The 22,971-nt window shown below is 35.3% G+C and overlaps 1 long non-coding RNA gene across 2 annotated transcripts in view; it reads left to right on the top strand.

Annotated features, from left to right (window-relative positions):
- The window catches only part of LOC141582696 (uncharacterized), a 122,940-nt gene that overhangs the window by 87,776 nt on the left and 12,193 nt on the right, over positions 1-22,971 (top strand). For both annotated transcript variants that reach the window (XR_012515592.1, XR_012515591.1), the window contains 2 exons: positions 16,300-16,447; positions 17,063-17,189. This is a non-coding gene — a long non-coding RNA (uncharacterized LOC141582696). The remainder of the gene's footprint in view (positions 1-16,299; positions 16,448-17,062; positions 17,190-22,971) is intronic.

Raw genomic sequence — 22,971 nt, 5'->3', positions numbered from 1 at the left:
CTCGATATGTCAATGCCAAAGCTATAATTTTTCATTTATTTTCTTTGTCATTGCATATATAGGTTATTTACTCCAATTGGATGCCATTTACCTTTCGCCAGAAGAAGTCTTCCTGCAGACCCATATTAAAAACACGTATTCTCAATTCATTCATGTCCCCACAAAGGACATGAACTCATCATTTTTTATGCCTGCATACCTGTACTCCTCAAACCACTGAAACTTAAAAAAAAAAAAAAAAGTTCTTACTAAAAAAAATAAAACATGTATTCTCCTAAAACATATAAAAACTGTCCCTGCCACTCTTCCTTTGATATCAGCCATTTCCTTATATAGAATTTAGTTGTCAAATGACTGAAGGCCTATATAATTCACCCCTAATTGTTTATGTGAGGCAAAGGTGTCTTAAAAGGCTTTAGTTTAGAATACCTTTCCTCAAACAGCCCATGTATCTTAAGGTGCACACATTCCAAATAGAAAAGGTCAAGTTCCATTGACATTGCTACTGGCATGGCTATTGTGACAGCATCAGATATTCATTTTTGGGGAGAAAGGTGTGTTTAATTTGATCAAAGATAGATAAATCACAGGTGATCTGGCAGTCCTGGATGAAAGCTATTGGAAGTTAGGTATTTTGAATGGCAGTTTAAGCTGCACATCTTTTTTTGGGAAAAGCTCAGTTTTGATCTTTCAATTTTCTTTAACAATAATTTATTGTTTAAAGATTGTACCTATTTATTAGAGAGACATGACTATAACTTGACTCCAGTACTATTAATATATTGATAGTAGACTTAGTTTAATGCATATTTAGACTTTTTCCTTAAAGAACCTAATTTATCCTACTGATACATCCATCTGGAATAAACGAGTAAAACACTTTCTACTGTCATTTTGTTTTTCTCCCTAAATGCTGAATACCAAGAAGCCAAGTACATTCCCCAGTGCCTTTGCATTGTTACTTGAGACTGTGAGGCTGAGAGTCCTTGCTTATTAGGAACATGGAGTGCCAGTATTGTGGGGCTACTAGAGTGCCTCCTAAGACTGCTAACAAAGGGCATTGTGACCACACATTAATTCATACTGCTGGACTATGTTAACCCCTTTAACTATCATGACTGTTTATTTCCCTCTCCACCACTAATTAGTGCTTAGAACTCACCAAGCTGCAAATAGCAGAAAACATCTGGAAAGAGAGAATACATGAAGTTTGTATCCTGAATGCGATGGAAAAAAAATACTCAGCATGCTTAAAAGACTTTGCTTCATGTTCTGAGTTATTCAGCACATGGCTGAGTTTTTCCTTTTCAGAGGTCTCAGTTCAAAGAAAAACTTGATAAAATTCCACTCTCATTTGTATTTATTTCCTAGATTCAGTCATAATTTTTTCTTTAAATTTAAGAAAGTCCAAGAGATTTTATATGAATATGTATAAAGGATGGTAAGGATTATATGAATATATGAAAAATTAGAATACTTTCTGTGATCAGAATAACTTTTGGTTATTCATTATTAAAATACTGATTGAGTACTTTCAGCTAAAATGAAATAATTTAGAAATGTATGTCTTGCTTTAAAAAAAAATTGTCACTTGACCCTAAGCCCCATAGAGGGAACTACAGGGTAATATTTATCTTTGTTCTCATCATATAAAACTACTAAACAACTATTGAATAAATGTAAGAATACTTAATGTACCTGGCTACTAGGTAATAGAAGACAGAGGCATGCATTTTAATCAGAGACAACACTATTCGATTTTCAAGGGAAGCCCAAATATCACATAGCCATATGGTGACAAAATGTCAAGATATAGTCATCATGTGGGACTTTGATGGATATTGTTTTTTTGCAAAAATCAGATGTGACTTGCTGACAAGAGAAAATTATAATCATATCTATTCCCTATCTTCTCTTAGAGAGTGAGTTAAAACTGTAGATAACCTGGGTCCTTGGTGAATTTTATGAGGGGCATAATTTGCATTCTTAGCAAACACCCCAGATCTTTCTGATGCAGGAGTTCCATAGACCACCACTTGAGGAATATTGTCCTAGATTGTGGTAAGAAAAATTTAAAACAAATATGAGAAAATACACAATTGGTCCAAAGCAAAGTATGATTAAATTTGAACCCTTATGTAGGTGTGTGGTGGAAAGGGAATGGGGATATGAACTCTCAAAAAATAAAATTCTTAGAATAAGCTTGCAGGTGAAGCTACAAGAGAAGAAAGGGTTATCTTTATAAAATATTTATCAGTAGTGATTAAAAAATGAGATATGCGTCCAAAGGTGTCTGTTACCATCTTCCCTTCAAAGAATACCCACAACCCAATAATTCTCACCAGCCTCATGGCTTCTACCTTGCTCCAAGCTCCCATTATCCCATTCTTCCTCCTAGGTAAGAGCAACTCCTCCTAACTGGTCTTCTTGCATCCACAGTGTACCTGTACAATCTGTTGTCAAAAACTAAACCAAACAAACACACAAACCCAAAGGACATGGTGGTGACATGGTTAATCTGTTACAACCTGTCAGATCACATCACTCTACAGCTCAAGACCTCTTTTTATTGAGAATAAAAGACAAGTTCCTTATGATAACCTATCAGACTCCATATTGTCCATACCCTTCTTCTTCCTTCCTGATCTCATCTTCCACTGCTCATCTCTTTGTCACTCTTCTCCAGCCACAATGGCCTCCATTTTGATTCCTGAACACATTCAACATGCTCCTGCCTAAAAGACTTTACAGTAGATACTTTTGTCCAGTAGGGTTTTCCCAAATGTCTGAATGGCTAAGTTCCATTCAATCTTCATGTTTGTTTGATGATGTATTTTCAGAAAGTCCTACTCTAACAGCCTAATTAATATTGCAACCATTTCCAATGCATACATATCACGTGAAGTTCCTCACCCTCCTAATACATTTTCATGGAACTTACAGGTACTTACATATTAATATAATTTATTCTATTTATTGTTTTATTCTTCCTAGATGTACACTCTATGAAGTCATCAGTTTTTGTATGTTTTGTTCATTGATGTATTCTCAGGACCTGCAACAGTCCCTAGTACATAATAATCATTCAGTATATGTGTGCAAGGATAAAGAAATGAGTGATTTAATGAAGCATTTGAATACATATGTTAGATTCTATACATAGATCTTCAGATTAATTTTGGTTTAAAGAGGGTCTGGGTATTTCCCTGATGATTATTTACTTTGAGAACCTTTTCATATACCTGGTACCTATTTTCTTCTTTGGAAAAAAGTATGTTCAAGTATGTTCAAATCCTTTGCCCATTTTAAAATTGGATTATTTATTTATTGAGTTGTAGAAGTTACTTATATTTTTTGGCTATTAACCCCTTTATACATAAATGGTTTGTAAATATTTTATTCCATTCTATAGATTGTATTTTCATTCTGTTAATTGTTTTCTTTTCTATGCAGACATTTTTCAGTTTGACAGTGTCCCATGGTCTATTTTTGTTTCTGTTGCCTGTGCTTTTAGTGTCGTATGCTAGAAACGAATGCCAAGATCAATGTGAAGAAACTTCCTCTATATTTTCTTTTATGAATTGTACAGTTTCAAGTCTCATATTTGGATATTTAATCCATTTCGAGTTGATTTTTATTTATTATATAAGATTAGGAGTTCAACTTTATTCTTTTGTGGTTGATATTCACTTTTTTCCATCACTATTTGTTGAAGAGACTGTCCTTTCCACGTTGTGTATTCTTGGCACTGTTGTTGAAAATCACTTTACCATAAATGCATCAATTTATTTTGGGGTTCTCTATTCTGTTTCATTGGTCTATGTATCTGTATTTATACTGGTATTATAGTGCTTTCAATACTGTGGCTTTGTAACATATTTTGAAATCAGGAAATATAATGTCTTTACATCTCTTCTTTCCCAAAAATCACTTTGGCTTTTTTTCTTTTCTGGTTTCCTGTAAATTTCTGGATATCTTTCTTCTATTTTTTATTTGTATTTATTTATTTAATTTTATTGCATTTTAGGGTTTGGGGTACATGTGAAGAACATGCAAGATTGTTGCATAGGTACACACATGGCAGTGCGATTTGCTTCCTTCCCCTCAGCTATATCTGACATTTCTCCCCATGCTATCTCTACCCACCTCCCCACCCCCATCCCTCCCCATTTCCCCCCAACGGACCCCAGTGTGTAGTGCTCCCCTCCCCGTGTCCATGTGTTCTCATTGTTCAACACCCGCCTATGAGTGAGAAGATGCGGTGTTTGATTTTCTGCTCTTGTGTCAGTTTGCTGAGAATGATGGTTTCCAGGTTCATCCATGTCCCTACAAAGGACGTGAACTCATCGTTTTTGATGGCTGCGTAATATTCCATGGTGTATATGTACCACATTTTCCCTGTCCAGTCTAACATCAATGGGCATTTGGGTTGGTTCCAGGTCTTTGCTATTGTGAACAGTGCTGCAATGAACATTCGTGTGCATGTGTCCTTATAGTAGAATGATATATAATCCTTTGGATATATACCCAGTAATGGGATCGCTGGGTGAAATAGGATTTCTATTTTTACGTCATTGAGGAATCGCCACACTGTCTTCCACAATGGTTGAACTAATTTACACTCCCACCAACAGTGTAAAAGTGTTCCTATTTCTCCGCACCCTCTCCAGCATCTGTTGTCTCCAGATTTTTTAATGATCACCATTCTAACTGGTGTGAAATGGTATCTCAGTGTAGTTTTGATTTGCATTTCTCTAATGACCAGTGATGATGAGCATTTTTTCCCAAATCATTTTATGAGACAAACATCATCCTGATACCAAAACCCGGCAGAGACTCAACAAGAAAAGAAAACTTCAGGCCAATATCCATGATGAACATAGATGCAAAAATCTTCAATAAAATACTGACAAGGCGATTGCAACAGCACATCAAAAAGCTCATCCACCATGATCAAGTAGGATTCATCCCTGGGATGCAAGGCTGGTTCAACATACGCAAGTCCATAAACGTAATTCACCACATAAACAGAACCAAAGACAAAAACCACATGATTATCTCAATTGATGCAGAGAAGGCCTTTGACAAAATTCAACAGCCCTTTATGCTAAAAACACTCAATAAACTAGGTATTGACGGAACGTATCTCAAAATAATAAAAGCTATTTATGACAAACCAACAGCCAATATCATACTGAATGAGCAAAAACTGGAAGCAGTCCCTTTGAAATCTGGCACTAGACAAGGATGCCCTCTCTCACCACTCCTATTCAATATAGTACTGGAAGTTCTAGCCAGAGCAATCAGGTAAGAAAAAAAAAATAAAGGGTATTCAAATAGGAAAGGAGGAAATTCTATTTTTTAAATAAATGTCATTGGGATTTTGATGGGAATAGCATTTAATCTATTGCTCACTTTGGGTATTATCAAAATTACAATGGGATATCACTTTACACCTGTTGGAATGGCTGTCATTAAAAAAGACAACAGACTGGGCCCAGTTGCTCATGCCAGGAATCCCAGCACTTTGGGAGGCTGAGGAGGGTGGATCACTTGAGGCCAGGAGTTACAGACCAGTCTGGCCAACATGGTGAGACACCGTTTCTACTAAAAATAAAAAGCAATTAACCAGGCATAGTGTCACACATCTCTAGTCCCTTCTACTCAGGTGGCTGAGGCGTGAGAATCGCTTGAACCCTGGAGGTGAAGGTTGCAATGAGTCGAGATTGCACCAGTGCATTCCAGCCTGGGAGACAGAGTAAGACTCTGACCAAAAAAAAAAAAAAAAAAAAAAAACACTTTTAATATTGGTGAGGATGTGGAAAAACTGGAACCCTTGTGCAGTGTTGGTGGGAATGTAAAATGGTGCAACTACTATTGATAAAAGTATGGAGAGTTCTCAAAAAATTAAAACTGGAACTACTATATGAAAAGAATCAACAAAATGAAAAGGCAATCTACAGAATGTGAGAAAAATTGCAAACCATATATCTGATAAAGCATAAATATCAAATATGCATAGGAAACTCCTATAACTCATTTAAATAACCCAATTACAAAGGAGAAAACAAAACTAAATAGGCATTCTTCTAAAGAAGACTTTCAAATGGGCAATAAATACATGAAAAGTTGTTCAACATCACTAATCACTGAAATTTTAAGCAAAATGACAATGTAATATAACTTCATACCTGTTAGGATAGCTATTTTATATATAATTATATATAATCATATAAATATGTATTTTATATATGTAATTATATATAATTATACATGTAGCTATCATATATATGTATATATATGTGTGTGTGTGTATATATATATATATATATATATATATAAAGATGTTTGTGCAGTTGTAAAGGAAAGACACTTTTGTATACTCTTGGTGGGGCATGGAAAATGTTGCAGCCACTATGGAAAACAGTATGGAAGTTTTTTAAAAAATTTAAAAATAGAGCTACCATATGATCCAGCAATTCTACTTCTGGGTACTTATCCAAAGAAATTGAAATTAGAATCCCAAAGAGATATCTGTACTCCCATGATCTTTGTACCACTATCCACCATTCCCAAAATATAGAATTAACACAAATTTCCATTGACAGATGAATGGATAAAGAAAAAAAAAGTGGTATATATGTAGAATGGAATATTACTAAGCTTTTAAAAAGAAAGAAATCCTGCCATTTGTGACAACATGAATGAACCTAGAATACATTATGCTATAAGAAGTAAGCCAGACACAGAAAAGAGTACTGCATGATCCTATTGGTATAAAGTATCTTAAGATAGTCAAACTCATAAAAACAGAGACTATAATAGTGTTTACCAAGGCTGGAAGTTGGAGACATTGAGAGATGTTGCTCAAAGGGTACACATTTTCAGTTATAAGATGAATGAAGTACTTTGGGAGGCCAAGGCGGGTGGATTATCTGAGGTCAGGAGTTCAAGACCATCCTGGCCAACACGGTAAAACCCCATCTCTACTAAGAAAACAAAAATTAGCCAGGCATGGTGGTGGGTACCTATAATCACAGCTACTGGGGAGGCTGAGGAAGGAGAATTGCTGGAACCTGGGAACAGAGGTTGCAGTGAACTGAGTTCACGTCACTGCACTCCAGTCTGGGTGACAGAGTGAGACTCTATCTCAAAAACAAAACAAAACAAAAAAGGAATAACGTTCTGTATTCTGTATACATAACATCCAGCATGGTGATTATAATTAATAATTATGTATTGTATACTTGAAATTTGCCTAGTGAGTAGATCGCAAGTGCTCTTATCACACACACATAAATAGTAAGTATGTGAAGTAATTATTATGTTAATTAGCTTGATTGTGGTATTACCATCACAATGTGTATATATATATACCTGAAAATGGAAAAGGAATGGGTTAGAGAAATAGACGTAGGAAGAGTCCTTAATGTAAACACTTAGAAACAGTATCAATATGACTGATAAAGGAGCAGAAAAGTGTTTCCTTGTGCTTTCCTTGCACTAGGTTTGATTTAAATGCATTCATCATACACATCTTCATTTCAGATCAATTTCTAGTTACTTATCTATATCCAGTAGGGATACTTTAAAGTCAATTCTAACAAAGAAACACATATAATGGCATCAATTAAAAATGTGTGTGTGTATTCATCTATATTAATAATTTGAAAATATAAAAAAATAGTTTTTTCTAATTAGTTAAGTGTGTATATATGGTTCAAAATATCATGTGGAACAGCTAATTTCTTAAGTTCCAATGAGAGTAGTTAATCAATTTGGACATTGACACTGATAAATCATAAAACTACTTCTATGATTTGACGACTTTTTACTTAATTTTTTTGGTATCTCCTCTTTTGAGATTGCCTTCGGAGCCAGTCTTATCAACTTGTGGCTATGCTCTCTTGGACAAAATTAATAATGATCAAAACAATGGCAAAGAGTGTAATTTTGGGAACTCAGTCACTTATTCATCATATATAATTCAAAGTCCTTCCAAATATACAGCTATCTCCAAAAATATTGACAGTTTTCCATCATACAGGAAAGTCTAATGAAGGAATAGAAGCACAAGTTTAAAACAAGACTTAAATGTTTTGAGTACTGTCGAATGTTTATCAATATATGGTGACTACCTGGGTGAAAATCACTCATTTTCAAGTGAAATGTTACATACACCTACAGAAACTAGATATTCATTTATTTTGTAGTCAGATATTGTACACATTAGGAAGGATACCTACATTTTTGATGTTTTGATGTTCTAAAATTTCAAAATGGAAATGTATTCGGTATGCAATTTTGTAAAACAAAAATAAAAATTTTGGTAAGTGTAGTAAGCAAAAGGATACTCCATTGAAACATGTCTATGCCCTATTCCCTGATTGCTGTGAAAATGTTAGGTGACATGTGGAAGGAGAAATAAGGTTATAGATGAAATTAAGTTTGTTAATCAGATGACCCTGAGATGAAGAGATTACCTTGGATTATGTGGGTGTACCCAATATAATTGCAGGGGTTCTTATAAGTGGAAAAAGCAGGTAAAAGAGAGAGAACCAGAGAGGTGGCAGCATGAGAAAGATTCGACCTGTTGTTGCTGGCTTTGGAGATGCAGGAAGGGGGCCATGAGTCAAGGAACACTGGCAAACTTCAGAAACTGGAAAAGGCAATAAAATGTATTATCCCCTAGAGCATCCAGGAGAAATGCAGCCCTGCCAATGCCTTACCTTTAGCCCAGTTTGACCCATTTCAGACTTCTGACCCCCAGAATTAAAATATATTTGCATTGTTTTAAGCCATTAAATCTGTCTCAATTTGTCATAGCAGAAATTGGAAACTAAAACATTCAGTTAGCTGGTGTTTTTGTAGTCATATTCCCTCTGAAATAGTTTAATGATTTTTTTTAAACATTGAGTATATTCACTGTCACTATAGGCACTCAATTATAACTTACCAAAATAGTTAACACTTCTTGAAAAATAGCCTATAAGAATTTTAAAAGTGTTTCTAAGGAAAGGAATTCAAAAAAAGCTTAAGAAATAAAATTATTTTATACAAGCAAAACTCCCAGATTTCTATGTTCACTGTTTATTTGCCTACCTAATCTGCAACTTCTAAAATACATCTGTATTCATTGTAATCCTGTATATCCAGTGAGCCACTGAATATAAAGGACTACAATTGCACGTATAATGATGTGCAGAGATTTTCTTTTAATTGCACATTTCCAAGTAAAATAACTGCCACCTGCAGCTGTATTTAAAAAACAAAAAACAAAAACGTGGTGGTAGAAAAATTCTTTTACTCTGGCAATTCTTAGTCATAGGTAGGTTTTGCTTTATAGGTCTATCTAGTTTCCTTGTACCACAGTATACTTACCTGTAAAATGAAAATAATAAAACATGCTGCAGGAAGCTCAAATGGTTGTTTTAAGGACAAAATATAGGGAATAAACCCACATCATCAATGATAAAGTAACATATAGATGCACATCCCTCTTACCCTAATTTCTTGATTTGTCAAGCATGCTTAAGACAATGGAGCAGAAATATCTTTCAAATGCTTTCTGTAACACAAATATGAATTTCTTGGTTCATATTTTGGAAGACAGAGGTGAGGTGTGTCTCCTTTTGGAGATATCCTGATATAGCTAATCATTCAAGGTCATTCCTTACTCCAAAGCACAATAAATAGGCTCTGTAAGTAAACATAACATTCCCTGTTAATCTTTTGACTCTTATAGTGTGTTTCTCAGGACCCATGATGGAACATGTTCTTACACCATTTAAACCAAAGAATAGATGCATATGGGCCATGATATGAAAACAATGGTACCACCTGTCTTCAGAAATGGCTGAATCCCTTTCTAATGCAGCAGCTTGAATTATATTATTAATACTTTTCTGCCCTCCATATCTCAGCTTTACTTTTCTCTTTGTTGGATTTGTAAGAAGTTGGTGCTATTATTATCTCCATGTTAATGATTTGGAAACTGGGCCTAAGAGTAATTTAATAATTTTTTTCAAGATGACTGTTTTGTAAGTGAGATTCAGGATTTGAACCTAGCCAACATAAATCAAGATTCTGAGCTCTAAGCAACTGCACTTTTGTTGCTAGTTGCTATTTTTATAATAAGCTATTCAGGTTTTTTTCTGCATGGAATAAAGGATACTGCTCTAAATATACAACATTCTAGAGTTAGCAATTGTAGACACAAAAGAGTATCTCTTTCCCAACAGTTGCATCAAGAATCCTGCAGAGAGATGTGATTGGTTTGACTCGGTCACTTGCCAAATTTGCCAATCCTACTCCAATTACTCTGTGCATGTGCATGTGCGTGTGTGTGTGTATGTGTCCCCGTGAATAGCACTGAAGCATAGCAACCAGCAAGAAGGGTGCAAGTGCTTAGATTTCAGACTCTGGAGTCATGTCAGCTAGGTTCAAATCCCAAATTCCACTTAGAAGCTAGGTGATCTTGAGCAAATTATTCCATCACTCATAGGCCCAGATTCCTAATCATTAATACAGAAATAGTAAAAGCATTTACTGCCGGGCGCGGTGGCTCAAGCCTGTAATCCCAGCACTTTGGGAGGCCGAGGTGGGTGGATCACGAGGTCGAGAGATCGAGACCATCCTGGTCAACATGGTGAAACCCCGTCTCTACTAAAAATACAAAAAACTAGCTGGGCGTGGTGGCGCGTGCCTGTAATCCCCGCTACTTAGGAGGCTGAGGCAGGAGAATTGCCTGAACCCAGGAGGCGGAGGTTGCGGTGAGTCGAGATCGCGCCATTGCACTCCAGCCTGGGTAACAAGAGCGAAACTCCGTCTCAAAAAAAAAAAAAAAAAAAAAAAAGCATTTACTTCAGAGGATTTCCAAGGATTAAATGAATTAATTCATGTGAAGAACATAGGACAATGCTCATCATGTAATAAGCAGCAGTAATTGCTGTAACTTTAATGGATACTCCTTATAATTATTAGAGGGCAAATACAGTAACATAAAATGACATTATCCTGAAAATCAACCGTAAACTGCTTCTTTCTTTGAGCCTCTCTTGTCTTAAAATTATTATTACTATAGGTATTTGGTGCTAATTTTCTAATATGTAGAAATGGTACAGAAATGGTAAAATGACAGGAAAACAACAGTGAGACTGAGAGTAAAGCTTTGTCCCTAAATTCTGAGATATAAATACCAAGGAAAGGGAAGAGAAGAGCAAGAAACCAAAATCTGGGACATGCCTGCACCAATCATGGTGTCTTCAGCTCTCCCTCTTGCTGTGAAATTCTGACTCTGTATATTTACATTCTTCATGTTCTGATTTGCTTCATTAGGCAGAGTCACTGTGTCTTATCAATTAAAACAGCCTCCCAAATGCACAGCTGTGAATTTCTGATGACTCCTGGTTTCAATACATTTTATTTTAATTTTATAGTAAATGTCAATTTTCATCAGCTCAAATGTCCTCATGACATAATATGACTTGAAGATATGCAAATATCTTCTTGCCAGATACTTCTAATTAGATGGAGGTTTTGAGTGAGAGGTACTCCATAATTAGTTGATGTAATCAGGAGAAATCACACTTGATTATATGCCATAAATTCACTTCAGGATGCTCAGAGCTAGCAAAGGACTTCAGGGAGGCACGCACTCAGCTTTAGCTTTTTTTTTTTTTTTTAATTTTTTCTGGAAAGACACTTTGTCTCTCTCCTCTCAGCTTTTAAAATCATCTCCTCCTCGTTTAGATTCATGCATTATAGAAAATTTTACATTATAAGTGGACCACCAACCAGGCAAAGAGCAAATGCCTCACAGCTGCAAAGATACTTAATAGTCAAAACTCAAAGCAAAAACACAGATGTCAGGCAGCTTTAAACGGAAATCATTAAGAAATGTCTCAAGTAAAGCATTATGGTTAAAGGGAATTTGTCAAGTAGTGAAGTGACAATGATGGTGTCTGGCTTATTGTACACAAGCAAGGACTTCAGTGCTACTAACTATATGAAGGGAATTCCCTGAAGAGCTACAATCATAAGCGTCTAAGGACATAAATTGATTTTTATACTTTCTCCTGTCAATCTTCTTGAAGCCATTTTATGTTAATGACTCTTAATTTGATTCATAATTTTGAAAACATCCTTTTCTTAAATTTGATAAGATTTGTATTAAGGTACACATCTAGACTGACAGTAAATGATGGTGAAACCATGAAGTCCATGGAGCATTCCAAACGAGACTAGGCTTGTCTGAAGTTGTTTCTATGTGTAGTTTTCCTGCTTCACTTCCACTGTTATAACTTAGGTATAACTTCAGGAAGGAAGGCTCCTCTTAGTAACGGAGTGAGATTTTCCACCCTTGGTTTTACAGGTCTCAATGTGTTTTCTGCTTAAATATGGAAACAACCACCAAATTCTCTGCTACTGTTAGCAGCAGCAAATCCGATGGGGTTCCAGCAAACACTAGTCTTGCCCTCTCAGAGAAAAGAATTCTGTTGAGGGGCATAAGGCAGGGGGAGAGACCAAAACAAGTTTTAGAACAAGACCGAAAGTTTATTAAAATGTTTTAGAACAGGAACAAAAGGAAGGAAAATACACTTGGAAGAGGGCCAAGTGGGCGACTTGAGACATCCAAGCCCTTGACTTGGGGTTTTATACATTGCCATACAATGGTGTTTCCATTTCTCCTCCCTCAATTTTTCATTTGGGGCAGGCTGTCTGCCTGTGCAGTGGATTGCCAGCACTTGGGAGGTGCCGCATGTGCTGTGTGTTCACTGAAGTTGTGTGCATGCTCATTTGAGGTGTTTTTCCCTTACCTGTCCAGTATTCCTAGAAGATTATATATCAATTAAACTTCAATATTTTGCCTCTTAGTGTGCATACTTGATCCTGCTCACCCTACTACTGAGATCTTATCAGGAAGCTGCTGATCACCAGCTTCAGGTATTTTCTATGTGTTGGGAGACTGCTTTTCACTGGCGCCAGCTCTGACCCATTATTATTTTAGAGAGACAGTTTGACAACTGCCTCATCATCACATGATGGCCACCTGACAATCCTGGGGGTGTGTGTGGGCCCTCTGCTGCCCTGCTCATGTCTGCCTAACCACCTACTCTAACACTATGATTGGGTAGAGGGTGGGAGGAGGGTGTCAAATGTCTCTTTGATACTTATATCTACTAAAGTAAAATAGTGTTTCACCCACACTGCCGTGCTTAATGCTCAAGTTATTTGAAAGGAATGTGGAGGTTGTGCTCTTAGATTGTGCTTTAGAAATAGGGACCAACCAATTGACTGGTTTATCAAGGCCACAACATGTGCTTCTATGTCAAGTAGTTTGGACTTTATAACTCTGCTCACATTTATCAGGAATTACACAAAAATTACATTGTTTTGGGGACTTGTGAATGTCTGTGTTCAAAGACAATTTGTTTTTCATTGACTAGCAGCTCTTCATAGTAGGGAGAGGGTAGAGCAATTCAAAGTCCAATCCAAAACCTTAATTATACAAAAGTATTCACACTTGAAATATAACAATGCTCACTCTAGAATGAGAGATGATTCAAGCGTAATCTAGTATTGAGCAACGGATAGTAATAAGAAAATGTAATGCCTAATTTGATCAACATAAATAACCAAAAAATAATTTCAAGATCAAACGAGGAAGATGAATGCGTACAATATTAAATGTAATCATGTAGTAGTAACCTAAATTACCTATGTTTGACAGTTATCTATAATGCAAATCAACCAGTATAATAAGTTGAAATTCCCCTGCAATTCCAGTGTCATTGTTTCAATAGAAAACTTCAGAAACCAGTTAACAGTTATTCGTACACCTCGACATAGCAAAGATTGCTTACTGGTGTTCTTGGGATCAATGTAAATACTTTTTCCAACTCAGTTTATTAAACAATATCTATCTCATACCTCACCTTTATTGACTTGGGTTTTAGAAAGATCATGTTGGAAAGAGGTCTTCAACTAAATTAAAATGCAGAAATTTGCTGCCCTTGAGGCTGGCTGATAGGATAACAGGGAGTAAAGATTAGAAGGGCTGTGTTTGTGGAAGAAGTAGGTTAAGTTGGGTTGGTGGTAAAGGATTCTAAACATGGCCAAATAGGGCAAGAGCACCATAAAAGGTGGAGTAAGTTACGGGCATTCATACAGGTTTGCATTACACTATCATTTGTGTGGTACACAGTTCTAACTGGGTTCAGTTGCTAATCACCCAATTGCAAGATTTATTAAATTATTAAAAGAAAACTGTAGCAAACTAGTCATGCCATGAAGGCAGCAACAGAGTAGAGGACTCCCTTCCGTGAAAAATTATAACTTAAATACCCCCACCTCATATCTTAGGCCTCAGGTGGCTACAATTATAAAGGGAGGAAATAGAGGGTTTTCTGTGTTTTTTTAATAGCTGCAGCACAGCAGGATCAATCCTATTGGAATCATAAAATGATGCCAAATCAAATTATCACTAGCTCAAAACACCCCCAAGTGGCATCATGAACAGCTTGGTTTAATTTTCTTTCAGTTTAGTTAATTTTGTTTCTGGAATTGGCATTTAAAATTTCTAAACAAAGAATACAGTATTTCAAACACAATGTTTTTGCCTGGTGTGATGTCTCCAGTTCTTGACAAAAGTGTCTGAGTAACATTTTTTTTTCAGCAATTGACCAACGAAGCTTAAGGAACTTTGTGATAGGTACCCAAAGTAACAAGAAAATAGTATACATTGCTGGAATTTTGACAGAACACAATCGAGATTCCTTAGGGCTGTGAGTATTATAGCAATGCCCCACTCTTCAGTACCAATTTTATGTATTAGTCTATTCTTGCATTGCTGTAAAGGAACGCCTGAGACTGGGTAATTCATAAAGAAAAGTGGCTTAATTGGCCCACAGTTCCACAGGCTGTACAAGAAGCGTCATACTGGCATCTGTCTAGGGAGGCCTCAGGAAACTTAAAATCATGGTGGAAGACAAAGGCAAAGCAGGCACATCTTACATGGCCAGAGCAGGCGGAGGAAAGAGATGGGAGAGGTGCCACATACCTTTTAAATAACCAGATCTCACCAGAACGCTATCACAAGAACAGCATTAGGGGGATAGTGCTAGACCATTAGAAACTATATCCACAATTTAATCACCTCCCACTAGGCTGCACCTCCAGCATTTGGGATTAGATCCAAACCATATCATCATTCATCCTCCTTTTTGTTTTATTCAGGCCCTCAGTGAATTGGATAATGACCACCCACATTGGTGAAGAAAATCGTTTTTACTCACTCTACCTATTCAAATACTAATCTCTTTCCAAAACACCTTCACAGACACAAATATCAGCTGTCTGGGCATCCCTTAGCCCAGTCAATATGACACATACAATTAACCATCACACATACCCTTTACAAACACCATTTCTCATTCATTATTTATTTTCTTAAATATTTGGGGAAAATGTCCTTTGCTTTTTCTCTAATCCTCACTTGAATAGGCCATTTAAACAATTAGTTGGGGCAATTTTTCACCCTAGTAAAGCAAAGTAAAAATGTCAAGGTACTCTAGTCGAATTATCAGTTAGTAAGAGGTGTATGCTAACAGACAGGATGGTAGGAATAACCTATTTTGTGCCTCTTCACCTGTTAGTAAGTACTGTATCTGCTTTGTTGCTATTGAGGTACATTAAGGAAATAGTCTAAAAGGATACCAAGGGGCCAAAACTGGGTCCACTGCATGAGCAGTAACGTAGGCAACTGCTAATTGAAAGAAGCATCATGCAGTTTAGAAATAATGTCTTTACTAACATCTACTTTATTAATATCATTCCTTATGGCATCAGCAATTACCATTGTTATTTTTTCCTTGTTGACTAGGTCCGTGCAAATGGAGCTGAGGTAGAGCAAAGAATATCTCTTACTAAGTGTTGTATTATGTGGTGCCAGTGAATCTATCTTGGAATTTAGGTCTTCAGAGAATAAATGTCTCAACAGCCCCAAACAGTTGTTATTGGTGGTCATGTTGTATTACTTGACTTTTCCTTATCCAATATGTTTGGCATTCACTAAGCTCTTTTATTCTAGAAAGTCATATAGTTATTTTGGGAAAATTTTGCACATTTTTAAACTATTTATCATGCATTTCACCCTCACCCCTGACTGTTCCTAGTGGAACATTTTCTAGAAAATCACTCTAATTTCATTATTATTTTTCTTTTTTCTATCTTCTTTAGTAGATCCTTAACATTATCTTCCAACATTTTATATTTTATTTTTCATCAAATATTTTTCAGGCCAAGCACAGAGGCTCAAGCCTATAATCCCTGCACTTTGGGAGGCCAAGGTGGGCAGATCGCCTAAGGTCAGGAGTTCAAGACCAGCCTGATCAACATGTTGAAACCCCATCTCTACTAAAAATAAAAAAATTGGCCAGGCATGGTGGTGAGTACCTGTAATCCCAGCTACTTGGGAGGCTGAGGCAGGAGAATCTCTGTGCCTCGGAGGCAGAGGGGGCAGTGAGCCAAGATCTTGCCACTGCAATTTAGTCTGACAGAGCAAGACTCTGTCTCAATATATATATTTGTTTAATGGATGAAAATTTCTATTATTTCAAAGATACTAGTTTTCTACTGACTTCTCTGTTGCATCATTATTCAAGAAAGATTTTTTTCCCCTTTTGTTTGGTTTTGATTTTTTTTTTCAATTTATCTCAATTTCATCATGAATCATTGCTACTTATTTTAGAGTTATGCTTTACAAAATATATTATCAATTCAGCACATTCTGGTAGGTCTTTTAGACTGGTGACTGTTACCATAGGCAAATAACAAACAGAGATAATCACATATTTGTTATACCTTTGTCAATATCTGTATGAGTAGTTTCTCTGGGATTCATCAAATTTCCTAAAATAGAATTATCTCCCTATATTTTGACCAGGTGCTGTAAAACACCCTGTCCAGTTTAGGAGAGCAAGTGGGATCATAAGGGGATAGATGTTTGGGATTTTATTATTCTTTATGCAGCCATTCACTTCATAAGCTTCTCTTTATGCAGAATCTCATCATCAGCTTTGTTTACTTACCCAAGACCTGATTTTCTCAAGTTAAATCTCACCAGGAAATAAATGGTCTAAATTCTATCAGAGTGAGGAAGTGAAAATTTGCCTGCAAGGACTCAGGAGGTAAGTGTAATTTCTTTTTCTTATTACGGTAAAATGCATATCTCAGTCTGTCCTTGCTGCTGTAAAAAACAAAACAAAACAAAACAAAACAAAACATACCACAGATTGCGTAATTTATAAATAATCAAAATTTTTTGTCACAATTAGGTGACAAAAAATTAGGTGTCTGGTGAAGTCTCCCCCTTTGCTTCTAAGATGGTTCATTGTTGCTGTGTCCTAATATAGCAAAAGGCAGAAGGACAAAAGGGCATTCACTTTAACCTCTTTTAAAAGAGCACTAATCCCATTTGTGAGAGTGGAGTGTTCATGACATAATCACTTCCCAAGGCCCCACCTGGGTATTAGGTTCCAACATAAGAATTTTGAAAAGATGAATATATTCAAACTATAGCAACACATAACATAAATTTTATCTTTCTAACTATTTGAAAGTGTACAGTTCAGTGTGATTTAGTGCATTCCTAATGTTTTACAACTGTCATCACTGTTTAATTCCAATGAACGTATTCACTGCTCCAAAAGAAACCTCAGACCAATTAGGTAGTCATTCTTATTGCCCTCTTTCCCTACCTACTAGCAACCACTAATCTGCTTTCTGCCTCTACATATTTGCCTATACTGGATATTTCACAGTAATCAAATAATACAATATGTGGCGTCATGTGTCTGATTTATCTTTCTGAGCATAATGTTTTCAAGGTTAGTCCATGTTGTAGCATGTATCAATATTACTTTCCCTTTTGTGGCTGAATAATATTCCATTATATGTGTACACCATATTTATTGGTTGAACATTCAGGTTGTTTCCACTTTGGATACTGTGAATATTGCTGCTGTAAAAATCCTTGTTCAAATGTTTAACACTTGTTTTCAATTACTTAGATCATATGTACCCAGGAATAGAATTGCTGTGTCATATTGTAATTCTCTGTTTAACATTTTGAGGAGTCTCCAAACCATTTTTCATAGTGGTTCCATTATTTTATATTGCCATTAGCAATGTATGGAGGTTCCAATGTTTTCACATTCTTGTCAACATTCATTTTCCCTTTATATATATATATATATAATACAGCCACCTAGTAGATATGAAATGGTATCTGGGGGTTTTAATTTGTACTTATCTAATTACTAATGACATCATGCATCTTTACATGTGCTTGTTTGATAACTGTATACCTTCTTTGAATAAATTTATATTTAAGTCATTTGTTCATTTTTTCACTGAGTTGTTTTATTGAGTTATGAGTTCTTTATACATTCCACATATTAGTCCCTTATCAGACATATGATTTGCAAACATTTTCTACTATTCTGTGGGTTGTCTTTTAACTTTCTAGATAATGTACTTTTATGGCAAAAGTTTGGAATTTTCATGAGATCAAATTTATTGACTTTTTTCTTTTGTTGCTTGTATTTTTGGTGGCATATCTAAAGAATTATTACCAAATCCAAGATGATGAAAATTTATCCCTGTTTTCTTCAAGGATATTTAAAATTTCAGCCCTAATATTTAGGTCTTTAACTCATTTTGAAATAATTTTTATACTGAAAAAATTTTTATATATACTGTGTCATAAGGGCCAACTACATTGTTTTACATGTGGATATGCAGTTGTCTTAATAACATTTGTTGAAGACACTATTCTTTCCCCATTGAATGGTATTGGCATCCTACTGGAAAATCAAAATGTATGGGTTAATTTCAAAATTCTTAATTCCATTATATTAATCCTTATGTTTCTCTTTATGCCAAAAACATACCATTTTAATTACAGCTTTGTAATAAGTGTTAACATCAAGAAACATGAGTTCTCCAAATTTATTCTTCTGTTCATCTATTCTGGTTCCATTGTAGTATTACATGAATTTGAGGATCAACTTTTCCATTTCTTAAAAAAATAGGGCATTGTAATTTTGATAAAAATTGCGTTGAATCCAAACATCCCTTTGGTCTAAAGATATTACTACACATCTATAAAAATGGCTAAAACCCAAAACACTAACTCTAAATGTGGATGAGAATGTGGACCAACATGAAATCTTACTCATTGCTGGTAGTAATGCAAAACAGTATAGCTACTTTGGAAGAGAATTTGGCAGTTTTATACCAAGTTAAACATATTCTTACAGGCCAGGTGCAGTGGCTCACGTCTGTAATTCCAGCATTTTGGGAGGCTGATTTGGGCAGATTGTTTGACTCCAGGAGTTCAAATCTAGCCTGGGCAACATGGAAAAACCCCATCTCTATAAAAAATACGAAAAATTAGCCAGGTGGGGTGGTGCATGCCTGTCATCCCAGCTACTCAGGAGGTTGAGGTGGGATGATCACTTAAGCCTGGGAGATGGAGATTGCAATGAGCCGAGATCATGCCACTGCACTCTAGCCTGAATAACAGAGCAATACACTATCTGTCTCTGTCTCTTTTTTCTCTCTCTACATATATATATATATATATATATATATATATATATATATACATACATATATATATATATATACATACACACACACACGTATATATTCTTATCATATGATCCAGCAATTTAATTGCATTTTTGCATTTACCCAAATGATTTGAAAATTCATATCTATATAAAAACCACTATACAAATTTAATTCATATCTATATAAAAACCACTATACAAATTTATATCTATATCTGTATAAATTTGTATCTATATCTATACAAAAGCTACTAAGTTTTGAAAATTATGTATATGGCTGCTATAAACATGTATGTTTACATAATGGCCATATACCTAATGGCTGCTATAAACATGCATGTTTATAGCCATATACATAATTTTCAAAACTTAGTAGTTTTCAAGATGTGTTTCAATAAGTGAATAAACAAACTGTGGTACATCCATACAATGGAGTGATAAAATAAAATAACCTATCAAGACATGAAAAGACATAAAGGAACTTAAATGCATACTTCTAAGTGAAATAAGCCAATCTGAAAAGAATAAATACTTCATGACATTCCAGGAAAAGCAAAATTGTGGAGATAGTAAAAAAAAAAAAAAATCAATGGTTTCCAGGAGCTGGGATGAAACATGGATAGGTGAAGCACAGGAGATATTTAGGACAGCCAATTGATTTTGTATGACACTATGATGCTAGATACATGTCACTATAGAGCTGTCAAAACCTGTGTAATTTATAACATAAAGAGTAAACCTTAATGTGGACTATAGATTTAGTTAATAATAATTTACCAATATTGGCTCATCAATTTTAACAAAGTACTACACTATCATGTGATGTTATTAATAGGGAAACTAGGGAAGATATGAGAGAATTTATGGGAACTACCTTCCACTCAAGTATTCTGTAAATCTAAAACTGTTCAAAATAATGATGCATATTAAGTTTTTATTAATTTTTCAATTTATTAATTTTTGAAGCAGCCAGATTAACCCTAAGCCAGATCACAAGGTTAGAGCCCAAGCAAATTCTCACACCAATGGCAGTCCTAGCTGTCCAATGTGTCTGCATCTGACATGACACATGACACTCCTTTGCTTGTGCACATACTTTTACTGATATCTGGGTTCTCCACAACTGGAATGCCTGGCTGATATATTTCATGTTTCCAGGCAGATACAGATTCCACAGGACTATCTTTCTGTCCTCCTTGCTAGAGCCACTGTTCCTGGCCTGAAAAGGATAGAGGTAATGGACTGAGAGATAGGGAGTACTCATGGAAGAGCATGCAGAACCACAGGAACCTAAGAATGAGGAATGTGGTTGTGGTGCAAGTCCATCTGCAACCTCAAGATGTGAGGAGCCTAGATGAGTAAATTAACTTCCCTAGGAGCATATAGACAGTAAGTGACTTTGTGGAGATGGGATCCCAGGCTATCTGGCCCTCACCCTGATGGCCAAAGCCATGACCACTGTGAATCATGCTCTGATTTCTCTGGTTTCATAATCATCAAGGCCTCCATCTAGTCTTCCCACTAAGCTCTGCCAGCAGGGAAAAATGGAGATTCCAGTTTCTGGCAGTACAACTCTCCGATCAGGAATCAGGCTCTGTCCCAGCCATTTTACATTCAGTAACTCATTTAATCCCTACAGTAGCTTTATTAGTGATCATCTCCATCAGAGGCAACTTAAAATTTCATGTCAAAAGAAATTTGCCACCCTTACAATTCTGTGAAATAAGAAGATTTGAAAAATGCCTCTCTCTTGACTTGCACAAATTTTCCTAGAACTGTATATTATATAGAAGGGGAAGATGATTGATCATCATATGAACTGCTTATGGGTGCACTAGTTTCTACCAGGACAGAAACTGTAATTGGAAGAGTTATACTTCTGAGAAAATCATTTATCCATTGAGAAAGCACTGAAGAAATCATGAAGGAAGGCAAGGAATTTCATCTAGTAGTGATATACCATTGCTATCTTTACAGTATGCATGTGACTATTCATTCAAAACCTAAACACATTTATCATAAAATCTGTGTAGTAGCAGCCTAAGAAAAGTAGACGGATATTAAAGAAAAATAATGGAGATCCTAAATATGGATTATTCTCATGTCTGAAATAAAATTCTAGAAAAAAGGAGAAATAATAGTTACAGAAGAAAATAATGTTTTCTTGAGCTAAGAAAAATATTAATCTTCACAAGAAAAGGTCTTGTTATGATCAAAGCAAAATTAACACAAATTGTCCAATACCTGGATGTGAATAGCTAACATTTTTAATTTCGAAGATAAAGATTACTACAAATTTTAAGGAAGAAAAAGAAAATATTATCTACGAAGATACAGTATCAATTTTCTCTTGAATGTAACAGGGTAACAGGATATAAAAGAAAAGGATACATAATATGTTAAGGGGAAAAGACCATGTGTGATTAAATAATTCTATATCAAGTCATATGCAGATACCATAGAAATAATCATATATGGGTTATTCCCATGTAAAAATTCCCTGGGAAAAATTATCAAACTTCAAAAAATTAATCAAAATAAAACCTTTGAAATAGAAGTGCGTAATATACCTTCTGAAGGTGGGTGTGGAAATCATTTACATATAGTAAGTCAAGTCTGAATAATTACTAAAAATATGATTAAGCACTGCAAATATTTAAAATAATTTTAACCTATTTTGTTTTTTATAAAAAAAAACTTTTAAATAAAAAATGATTCAATAATTTATCTCCCAAATATATGATGATAGCGTCCATTTGAAACAGGTCACAGTGTTTGTCAAATAGAACATTAAGGATCTTGCATCTTGTTTAGGCTTTATTTCTCTAATTTCTAAAATGTATTATAATGGAAGCTTGAAGTTCTCTATTAATAACATTCCCCCTAGATTATAAACTTCTCAAAGGAGATTAAGTCTGTGGATCACAAATACCTCAGTGTCTGATGTATAGTAAATACTTAAAAAATCTTTGTACAACTAATGTGTAAATAAATGAACCTTACTTGAAAAATTCTAGATTTCCTCATATATCCCCAATCTTTGATAGCTGTCAGTTACTGTAAGACAAGTCTTTCTATTGGGTTAAGTATTGATTTTTCATGGATCATTTTGAAAATCTAAAGTCTGGAAATTGTTCTACAGTATGGATTGGTCATATCTCTAATTATAATAAAACTGAATACCTATGGTGAAAGTTTTGGGTGAAGAAGTAGCACAGGATCACTCTTAAAGGACAAAAGGGAAGTCATTAGGCAATGTAGACAAGCGTAAAAATAAATGTCTTTCTGATTAAGTAGTGTTCGATAGTCTAGCTTTTAAAGAATACTCAAATTT

This window comes from Saimiri boliviensis, chromosome X (genome assembly GCF_048565385.1).
Source record: "Saimiri boliviensis isolate mSaiBol1 chromosome X, mSaiBol1.pri, whole genome shotgun sequence".
Classification (NCBI taxonomy): domain Eukaryota; kingdom Metazoa; phylum Chordata; class Mammalia; order Primates; family Cebidae; genus Saimiri; species Saimiri boliviensis.
Note: the sequence above shows the minus strand (reverse complement) of the source record. Positions and strands in the feature narration are given on the sequence as shown.